Genomic DNA, 11,717 nt, shown 5'->3' with positions numbered 1-11,717 from the left:
AGTCGAGGTGTTGAGATTGTTCGATTTCTCCTCCGGGACATGTATAGAGTTAGGCATAGTTGACCTTAGATTTGGGACTATGTATGTAAGGATTTCCACGACTCACCATTGCATTGATTAGGAAGCATAATAGAGAGTTCTTGCACTTGAAGCGATTATCCTAGGTGAAGCATCATCCGAGTACCCCATCTTTATCGATTGCCTTGCCTTCTCCTTACTTTTGCTCTCTTACTTGTTGCTTTTAATTTCTGAGAATTGAATCACTACCACACTTATCATTGTTGATACTTCACATAGCTAAGAATCGAATTAAGTGTCTTTACTCCCTACTTCCTGTGGATTCGACCCCGCTCACCCGGGATTATTACTTCGACAAGCCCGTGCACTTGCGGGATATAAGCAAGGGGATCTTGTCAAAGGTCCCCTAACAGTCGCAGCCAAAAACCAAGATGAAGGTCTCTTGAAACCCTAACTTTGGGGCTTAAAACATGCTCCCGATGCAAGCATGGTGGTGCTTATGTCGTGCACTTTACGGGAAAGTCTGGGGATATTTATTGGTGTAAAAATAAGCCGACCTGTAATCTACACGGCCTTGAACACACCCTCAGCACGGCCGTGCTTCAATTTGTACGGTCGTGCTCTGAGGATAGTGCCTTTGCTTCTTTATCGATTCTTACAGTACTGTGCTACATTAACCGTGTTTGAACACGACCTTGTTGAGGTCATGCTTTCCTTGATGAAATCCAATTGTGCCCTTTTCACGCCGAATTTGTACTAAATCTTGTTATTTCGCCCCAAGACCTGTTTGCCTACACATTTACACACAAATGCCCGAAGTAGCATCGAAACACAAGAAATAAACGCTGAAAGACAAGATAAATATATAAAAAGGGCATATAAAATGTCTATATGAAATGTACTCATCAATTATTTATAACAACCACATGATCTTCCTCAAAATTTGATAGATTGATCACTCCCACTAATCAAGTCATTCACAAGAAGTAACATTTGTTGACTCTACAATTCTAGTAATATAATTTGAACAACAAACTCTTTCACCCATAAACCCTTAGGTAATCTTCAACAGAATACACGTAATAGACATTGGGTCTAAATTTTTTTCTCAAATGGATTAGAAACCTTATCATATATAAGAAATCCAAATGCACATATGTTACAAACCAAGTTTACGAATTACATATGGCCATTTTTTGTAACTTCACTTTATTGGTTTATCTTCTCTATGTGAGCCACTATCCTTTTTAATGATGAGCTATTTTACACATCTATTAATAGTGAACTTTATTGATGATAACTCTAATATAAGTATATTAGAAAGGGCTTTATCCAAAAATTTCAAATTAGAAATCAATAGTCTTTAGCAAATCATTAATATGTTCACATTAAAGAATTGAACTACGTTTAAAAATGTGGTTTTAATAAATATTATTCTCAAGTAATCAGATCACTTATAATATTTATACAAGGCAATCACCCTCTAAATACTAGTGTCCAAAACAATATGTAGCTCAAAGCTCATAATAGTGTAAACAATACCCATATATTTCAATAAAAAAAAATTTATTTTTCCACACTACATAATTATCATTACTTAAATAGCGAACATTCAACCATCATATAAAAACCTTGTATTTAAAACTATTACAAATAAAATAATCATGCTTATGACATAAATTGAGGTCAAAATACAAATCAGTATGCTTACCAATGCAAGCCATACCTAAAACGTAAATCAAGTGTTATTTATAATATACTTGTTGGTGAAGACATAAACACACAATATATTCATCTTTATTGATAAAACTAATGGATAATCAAAATTTCTTATTACATGTCAGTGATTTAAGAGATAAAAATTATCTATTATTTTATGCAGATTAATTGTGAAAATATAATAAAATATTTTTGGGGCAAAATAATTACATCAATCATAATTAATCACAAGACGCCACCTAATAAAACTAGTGAATACTTAAAGTTTCTTAATATTTGTGGGTGACTTAAGAGATAAAACTATCCCTAATTTATCCAATTTAATCATGAAAAATTTAACAAAATCCTTGTTGGGCAAACTTTACATTATATATAATTAATTACCATTTGATAAAAGTAATAAATAATTTAAAATTTTTAATTCATGTGGGTGACATAAGAAATAAGGATTTTTTTTTAATTTATCCTAATTAATTATGACAAATATAGTGAAATCCCTGTGGGGTAAAATCATTATATTAATCATGATTAATCACAATGTATGTCATTTAATCTTAATGTGAACATATACACTCTTAATGTGTGATTTTATGTAATCATGGCAACTTCACAATCATTAGAATATACACAATCACATGACAACCAACATTATCCACAAACAAGAATCAATAATTGTGCATAAAACATAAATCAATTTAACGCAGATAAAAACATCTCCACATGTCATTAATCTAAATGTGATCAAATAAACACTCTTAATGTATAGTTTTTTATTATCATAGATATTGTGGATAATTTAGAGTCAATCAAAACTATACGATCACATTACAAGATACCTTATACATAAATTAGAATTTAACAACACAAGATATAAACCATGTTTAATACAAAAAAAAAAGACTAAATATTAATTATAATTAATAGTAATTTATGCCATTTAATCCAAATGTGATCATGTAAGAATGGTTTATGTGCAATTATTCATTATCATAATTGTTGTGACAACTCCATAATCAATATAAATTGCATGATCACATGATAGATAACCTTATGCACAAGTGAAGTTTAACAACATAAACAAAACTTGATGCAAACAATGTATCTTTATTAATTATAATTAATTACAATATATTTCATTTAACCTAAATGTGATCTTGAAAGTCTTAATGTATAATTTACATGATCATGGATGCTGTGGCAATTCCATACACTACAAGAAATAATTTTTTTAGTGAGAATCAAAGTCGTTACTAAAAGCAATCATTTTTGTCACATTTTTTAAAAGTAGACAATTTTTTAGGGCGCCACCTCTTGTCACAAGTCCCTCCATAGAAAATATGATAGTAATCACTTAAGAAATTTGGCCACAATTACACAAAAAATTGTGACCAAATTATTGTCACTAAAAGTTTCAATATTTGTGATAAAACTATGAGGCCACAAATATTTAAAATTTTGTGGCTAAATTGTTGACACAAAAAACATTGATATTTATAATAAAACTATGTTGTCATAAAAACCTTACTATTTGTGATAATTTTGTTGACACAAAAAACACAAAATAGTGATGAATAAAATGTTCACAATAGTTCATTTTATTGTGACAACATTGCTGACACTAAAATGATTTAAAATAGTAACAAATTTTTTGTCAAAAATAATATTTTTATTGGTGACCAATATTGTCATACAAGCAAATAAAAGTATTTAATAGTATCTAAAAATAGATAAATATCACAAAAATATAATATTCTTATTTTGAATATATAAAATTGGAAATTCAAATATATCCAAAATACAATTATAAAATTATTCAAAACTATTCTCTAATGTAAATTTGTTGATGAAGTAGTTCGCTATGCATTTGAACCTTCCTTTTTGCTTTTTAGTATCAACTTCTCCAAGAATTTAACTCTTTTCTTAGGATTTAAATGTTATTCCCTCTTCTTTATGTTTATTTTGTATATATAGTAAAAAAATAATAATCTAATAAAATTATTTTAAAATTTTCAAGAAAAATTCTAATTTAATTAGAAATTTCATACCATTATTTCTTCTCAATTGAGAAAAGATAAACTCCATGTTTCATTTGCCTTTTGTTCTTTTAAATAGATAAAAAATCATTAAAAAAACAACCCTCACACAATCAAAATCTAAACAATATATTCCTACTATGAACCTAAGATTCAAAGTGCCGAAAAAGAAAACACTAACTAACAACCACAATTGAAAAAAATCCAATAAACGTAACTTTGAAGATGAAAAAGATAAAACAAAAAAAAAAAAAACAATCATCTCTTATCTATTGCATAAACTAAGTAATAGAATTTAAGAAAAGAAAAGAAGCAAATCTTGTGACCATCAATGATATGCATCTCTACATCTTGAGCTAGTTGAGTCACTTTGGTTCTCATAATAAAATAAAGCCAATTTGTTGCCCTGATCTCCATAGGCACATAAGTATTTAGAGGTTTTACCGGATTCTTGTATTCCTCTTATATGTTAAGTTCATTAAGGATATATATTAAAAATTAATTTTTTTTTAATTTACATTATCCAGATTTTGTTTTGTGAAATTCAGTAAATATCTATTTAATTTTAATTTTAATTTTTAAAATTATTCTCAAATACTATAAACCCTAGATATGATCTAAATTAAAAGCATGTTTTCTAAGCCTTATAATATTAATTTTTAGTATTGGGTAAATTATAATTTTAAAAACATTTTAAATTTCTTATATAATTACTTAAAAGACCTAATAAATTTTTAAAAAATCTATATATAAATCTTGAGAATGGGTAGGAAAAATGGAATTTTTAATATTTTATTAAGAATATAATTTTCACAACACATATACTAATATATAAAAAATTATATATGTTAATTTATATTTTTGTGATGACATTCAGTAGACATTATATGATTGATTTTGTTTGTGTCCAAACTTATCGACACACATGATAATATGCATAATTATGATAGATACTAAATTATTACAATTGAAATTTTAATTGTCACGCCTCGACCCTAGCCGGGCACGTGGCAATCACAACAACAATAAGGAGTGGACCCTACTGCATCCTACCGCCTAGTCATCGTAAGGCTCAAAACAAACCCGTTATCACAACTTACTAAAAAAGGAGACAACCTCCACCACAGAACCAGCTAGGGTTCCAAATACAACCAGAAAGTACAAATACAAGAACAAAACACAAAAGTCAATTCTAGTGGATCCATAAAGTTTACATGCACACTACAAATTAAGCTAGACAAGAAGAAAAGGTCGGTCAGTCTACTGCCTGCCCAGCACAACCTAGTCCAACGTCGCAGCCTGAGGAAGAAGAACAGAGAGTACAGAGTAACAGATGTTACCCAGTGAGTGGTGACAGCATAGATATAACAGAGTAGTAAAGCATTCCAAATAGTAATTAGCATAATAACAACAACATATAAGAGTAGATTCCGGTATTCAACAGATTAACAGTTAACACAATAATTCAAAAATAGTACAAGTAAATAACATTTTCCAACACATTGAGCACCGCTCAAAATACAGGCTGGCCTCAAACAATTCCCAAGCCAATCGTGGCCACGACTAGCTACGGGACCACCAAGGTGTTTTAAGACTTTTAAAATTCACAATACTGCCTTCCTTGGAGTTGGCCACTAAGATTTCCTTGTGGTGACCCCAGGTTTCTCACATAAAAGACCCCCTGTCAATGGCTCCGCACACCTCTTGACCAAGGTAAACTCAGTGTTGACTACGCCGCCTCCCATTAGGCCGGACCGTGAGACCCCCCACTGCTGTGGCGGACTAAAGTCCATGTCACCATCAAAATCCAAATGGCACAATGCAAATCTTTCCAATTCCAACTCGAGGAATCAAGCATATGATGTGTAAATATGGAAATATACATCAATCCATATTCTATTTGCATGTGAATACATTTACATGTAAACATGTTTCTTTCAAAATAAATACGCATAAGTATACTAGAATAATTTTTGCCAAATAACTCCATGCTCAAAATATATGTATATACAGCAAGCGAAATCGGATTTATCATCAAATTTATGATATAAAACATATAAAGAACTACTATAATACTCTTATTAAATCTATGCTATTAACAATTGAACCACTCACTGCACCAGTCGTCTCATCTTGAGGCGGGCTCGCAGATCGGCAATTTCCTTCCCCTGAGAGGAAGCTTCGCCACTTAGAGTCAAACAAGGAATCCAAGAACCAATGACCACAAGAATGGAAACTAAAATGCATGCAAATGCAAGGTTACATGTCGAATATGTAACTCTAGAGTTTTAGGGTAAACGACGTCATTTTGGACCCAAACGACCTCAAATCAAAGTAAAACAAGTTCCAATGAATTCCAAGGAAGAAGAGCTTCGATTTGGACCAAAGAAATACAAGAAAAGGCAAGGTTTTTCGGTGTCATAGTAATTTCGGATTTGCTATAGTAACCACGAATTTACTACAGTAAAATTGGTCTTGTTTCAATGGTTTCTCGCCGATTTACAACATCAAAACACAAAATTTCTTGACAGACATACACACAAATGAATATCAAGAACACTGGCTTCAATTTGAGCCCAAAAACAACTCAAACCAAGGTTTATTTCTAGGATTTTCGAAAATTTCAAAAATTATGAAATACGAGGAAAATACAAAGGAAAAACCTTGGATCGAAGCCTGATCACACTCAAGAGCTAGGGAGAAAGGATTTTGAGGCTTTGATTCGAAGAAAAACTTGTCAACAAATTTTTTTTAAAAATTTGGTGATCGGCCGAAATGCAGAACAAAAGAATGAAAACAAGAAGATAAGAAAGGAATGAGAATCAGAGAAGCCACGTTGCTTCTTATTTATTCAATTTTCAGATTTTCAATTTTTTTTTTCAAAAAAAGAAGAAATTACTAAAATACCCTTATAAGAGAAAATAGAATGAAAAAAGGTCCAAAAGACCTTTTTGCCCCTGGTTTTTTGCTTGTTTTCACACACAACCTACTGTGCAATCATGCAAGAATGCCACTAGTGCAAAATGACCATTTTACCCCTAATGCCTGCACAAAATCGAAAAAGAGGCTAAAGGTCAAAATTGGGACAAGGTACCACATTAATAGTGACAATTAACTTTTTTATCATTAAAACCTAATAGCATGGTTAACAAATTTAATTTTTGTGACAATACTTAGTAGACACTAAATGGTTGATTTTTTTTTTGACAAAACTGTTGTAATAAAAAAATAAATGTTGAGTTATCACGCCCCAGCCCCAAAGCCAGGTCCGCTGACAGACTGGTCACATCCAACAATGCTGGGCCCCACTAGTTACAAGGCCTCAAATCTCAGGTCTAGTCAGAGTTATCACAAGAAAGACAAGAAATGAAGTGATAATACGAAAGCACAGACAATAAAAAAGAAACAGAGCTAGTTTTGAATATGGGCTTTAGCAGCCCTACAGATGCATAAGATACCACCCTTAACAGTTTGAAATAGGAATTCAAAATAAAATATAAATCTCACTCATACAAAAAATACACTACGAGGTCTACAACTTCAAGGTTCAGTTATAACAATAAAATGACAACTATAGAAACAAGAATAGTGAACATCCCCCGGTCCTAAGCTTACTCATCACCTGAAAAAAAAAAAAGGAAACACAGAGTACATGAGAAACAAGGGCTCCGTAGGATCGCAATGTAACAAAAAATATAAATAGCAAGAAATTTGTAGATAATACACATATAAATAAATTTCCAAATATCTAAATAATTTTCATTATATGAGAAAATATGTAGTTATACGGGTGTGAAAGCCTACCTAATCTAGGAATACGGTGTTTAACTTCTTCCCTTACGCCGCAGTTTAGGGTTCTATCGTCAAATCTTGGACTCAGCTTCTTCAGCTGGTGACCAACTCTACCCAAGCTCTGGCCAAAAGTGACAAGATGGGGTATGACAAGAACAAGAGGATGTTGAGGAACATAGAAGTGATGAAGAAGATGAGTAGTAGTAGTTTGTAGCCAAGCCTTAGCTTCCCTTAATTTAAAGAGACCAAGAATGATCCTCAATCATTCAGCAGACAAGATCCTAAATTCAAGGATGCATGTGAAAGTTATGAGAGTTTTAATTCCAAAAGATTCCATTTGATTATGGCTAAGCCAAGTTAATTAGCGTAAGTGGCTAAGGCAAGGTTTAACATTTAAAAAAAAAGGCTAATCCCTCCCCCTTAGAGGGAGTTTAGTCCTCTAAATTTAACTCAAGAGTCAGTAAACAACTCTGGGTAACGTTCCCTTATATTAGTCGCTTGCTCCCAGTTAGTTTTACCACCGGAGTGGTTGCTCTATCGAATCTTAATCAATGGGATAACTCGGCTCCCTTGTTGTTGTTGCTTGTAGTCAATGATCTCCATTGGTCGTTCTTCGTAGGACAAATTCTTCTAAAGCTCCACTAGTCATGCTTAACGATATACGATTAATCAAACAGATACTTCCTTAGTATGGAGACATGGAAAAAACTGTTGACCTGAGCTAGGTCTAGAGGTAGGGCAAAATGGTATGCTATAGTTCCAACTCACTCCACAACCTCAAAAGGTCCAATATAGCATAGATTGAACTTGCCACATTTTCCAAATCTCACCACACCCTTCATAGGTGATATTTTCAAGAAAATTGCATTGCCTGCCTAAAACTCTAGGTCTGAGCGGTGCTTGTCTACATAGCTCTTCTGAAGGCTTTGAGCAGCTTTTAGTTATTCCCTTATCAGTTTCACTTTCTCCTCCGTAACCTGGACCATCTCTGGACCTAACAGTGTATGATCTCCTACATCATCCCAACATACAGGAGAACGACACTTCTACCTATAGAGAACCTCATATGGTGCTATCTGAATACTCGCCTGACAACTGTTGTTATAAGAAAACTCCACCAGAGGCAAATAGCAATCCCAAGCATCAAAAAGGTCAAGGGCGCATGCTCGTAGCATGTCCTCCAGAATCTGTATCATCCTCTCATACTAACCATTTATTTGCGGATGAAATGTTGTACTGAATATCAGTTTAGTACCCAAAGTTAATTGTAAACTCTAAAATCTCTAGATAAATCTAGAATCCCGATCATATGTGATCAATACTGGTATGATGTGCAGTTAGACGATCTCTGCCAGGTACAACTCATCTAGTATCTCTAGACCCATGCCAGGTCTTAGAGGTAGAAAATGTGTTGACTTGTTTAGTAGGTCGACACTCACCCATACTAACTCATGCTTTCACCGAGTCTGGTGTAAGCCAGTTACGAAGTCCATTGTGACATGCTCCCATTTCCACTATGGTATCAGTAACGGTTGTAGATATCCTGTTGGCCTCTAATACTCCGCCTTTAAATGCTAATAGGTTAGACCATGAGCTACGAAGGTAGCTATCATCCTCTTCATATTGCTCCACCAATAGTGGTCCTTGAGCCCTCTGTACATCTTTGCGTCTCCAGGGTCAATTGTATAACTCAAGTAATGAGCCTACTCCAGAATATCCCTCTTTAAATCAGGATCATCAGGTATGCATAGCCAATCTCCATATCTGAGGTTACCATCATCGAGCACTCAGAACTGAGATGGCATTCCCTGCTGAAGTTTATCACAGATCTCTTGCAATTTAGGATCCTACATCCGAGTTGCCTTGATCCTCTCCAGTAGGTTATGTCGGATGTATATATTAGCCAGGCTCACCTCGAAGTTCACCTGAACAACATTCAACTCAAACCTTCTCATATGAGGTCTCTGCTTGGTTAAATCTACGGCGGCTCTATAGTTATACCTCCTGCTCAACGCGACATCCACCACGTTAGCTTTGCTCGGGTGGTAGTGAACACTGAGGTCATAATCCTTGATCAACTCCAACCACCGCCTTTGCCATATGTTCAGTTTTTTCTAGGTGAAGATGTACTTTAGACTTTTGTGGTCTGTATACACTTCACAAGGTTCCCAATACAGAAAAGGGCTCTAGATCTTTAGTGTAAAGACGACTACTGCCAATTCTAGGTCGTGTGTGGGGTAATTCTCTTCATGCGGCTTCAATTGCCTTGAAGCATAGTCAATGACTCACCCATTCTGCATTACAACACACCCCAAGCCTGACTTGCAAGCATCACTATAGATCACATATCCACATCCACCTTTTAATAAGGTAAGAATGGGTGCAGATACAAGTCTATGCTTCAGCTCTAGAAAACTCTGTTCGCAAGCTTCAACCCAGGTAAATGGGCCCCCTTCCAGGTTAGTCTTGTCAAAGGTGCTGCTAAACGAGATAGTACCCAACTAATCCAAGAAAACTCCGAATCTCTCTAACCGTACTCAGTCTCTTCCAATTCACTATTGCTTCTTGAGTTGTTAGGCCCCAGCCCCAAAGCCTAGCTAGCTAACAGACCGGCCGCATCCAACAAGGCTAGGCCCCACTGTTTGCAAAGCCTCAGATCTCAAATCCAGTTAGAGTTATCACATGAAAGACAAGAAATGAAGTGATAATACATAAGCACAGAAAATTAAAAGAAACAGAAATAGTTTCGAATATGGGCTTTAGCAGCTCTACATATGCACATGATGCCACATTTAATTAACAGTCTGAAACAGGAATTTAAATAAAACACAAATCTCATTCATACAAAAAATACACTATAAGGTCTAAAACCTCAAGGTTTAGTTATCGCAAATAGAAACTACAACTACAGAAACAAGAACCGTAAACACCCCCTATCCTAAGCTTACTCATCACCTGAAAAAAAAAAGGAAACATGGAGAACATGAGCCACAAGGGTTCAGTAGGATCCCAATATAACAAAAAATATAAATAGCTAGAAATTTGCAAATAATACATTAAAAAATCTGACAGAGAATAGATAACATACCTGTAAGAGTATAATAACATACAGAAATACTAAAAATAAATAAGAAAATAAAACAAAATAAAATCATAATTTTGATAACCCACGGAAAGCCAGAAGTGTACATCCCCCTGACTAATAAATAGAATCAACAGCTCAAGGGAAAATCTTTGATAGTAAAGTCAGAGCAGATAGAATATCAATAGCCAAAGCCGGATCTTTGACTACAGTCGAAACAAACACGCATGCCCAGTAGTGCTATTACAAATAACATGTGCACATGGCTTGGACTTACTCCTAGCTGGGTGAATTGCCAGGCATGGAGATGTACAAAAAACCATAGAAAATGCAAAGTACAGACAATGACATGTAGAATAAATCATATTCTAAAAAATTAATTTCAAAAAAACATAATAAATGCCATTCATCAGAATAAAATAGGAATACACATATAAATAAATTTCCAAATATTTAAATAACTTTTATTATATGAGAAAATACATAGTTATATGCGTGCGAGAGCCTACCTAATCTAGAAATACAGCATTTAACTTCTTCCCTTACACCATGGTTTAGGGTTCTATCGTCAGATCTCGGACTAGGCTTCTTCCGCTGCTAACTGACTCCACTCGAGCTCTAGCCAAAGTGAGAAAATGGGGTAAGACAAGAAGAAGAGAATGTTAAGGAATATAGAAGTGATGAAGAAGATGAGCAATACATAGTTTACAACCAAGTCTTAGCTTCGCTTGATTTAAAGAGACCAAGAATGATCCTCAATCATTCAGCAGACAAGATCCAGAATTCAAAGATGCATCTGAAAGTTATGAGAGGTTTAACTCTAAAAGATTCCATTTGATTAAGGCTAACCCAAGTTAATTAGCCTAAGTGGCTAAGGCAAGGTTTAGCATTTGAAAAAGAAAGGGTAATCATCACATGAGTGACGGAAAACACTTTCGCCACATCAAATGGGAAATTATAGTGACGATAATATGTTTTAACACAATTATACATCATTCTTTGAAGAAAATTTTTATACCAAATTTTATATGCTTTTAGTAACCAACATTAGACACAAAAATGTTTTTGCCACT

This window comes from Dioscorea cayenensis, chromosome 8 (genome assembly GCF_009730915.1).
Source record: "Dioscorea cayenensis subsp. rotundata cultivar TDr96_F1 chromosome 8, TDr96_F1_v2_PseudoChromosome.rev07_lg8_w22 25.fasta, whole genome shotgun sequence".
Classification (NCBI taxonomy): Eukaryota; Viridiplantae; Streptophyta; class Magnoliopsida; order Dioscoreales; family Dioscoreaceae; genus Dioscorea; species Dioscorea cayenensis.
This window is presented reverse-complemented; position numbering follows the sequence as displayed.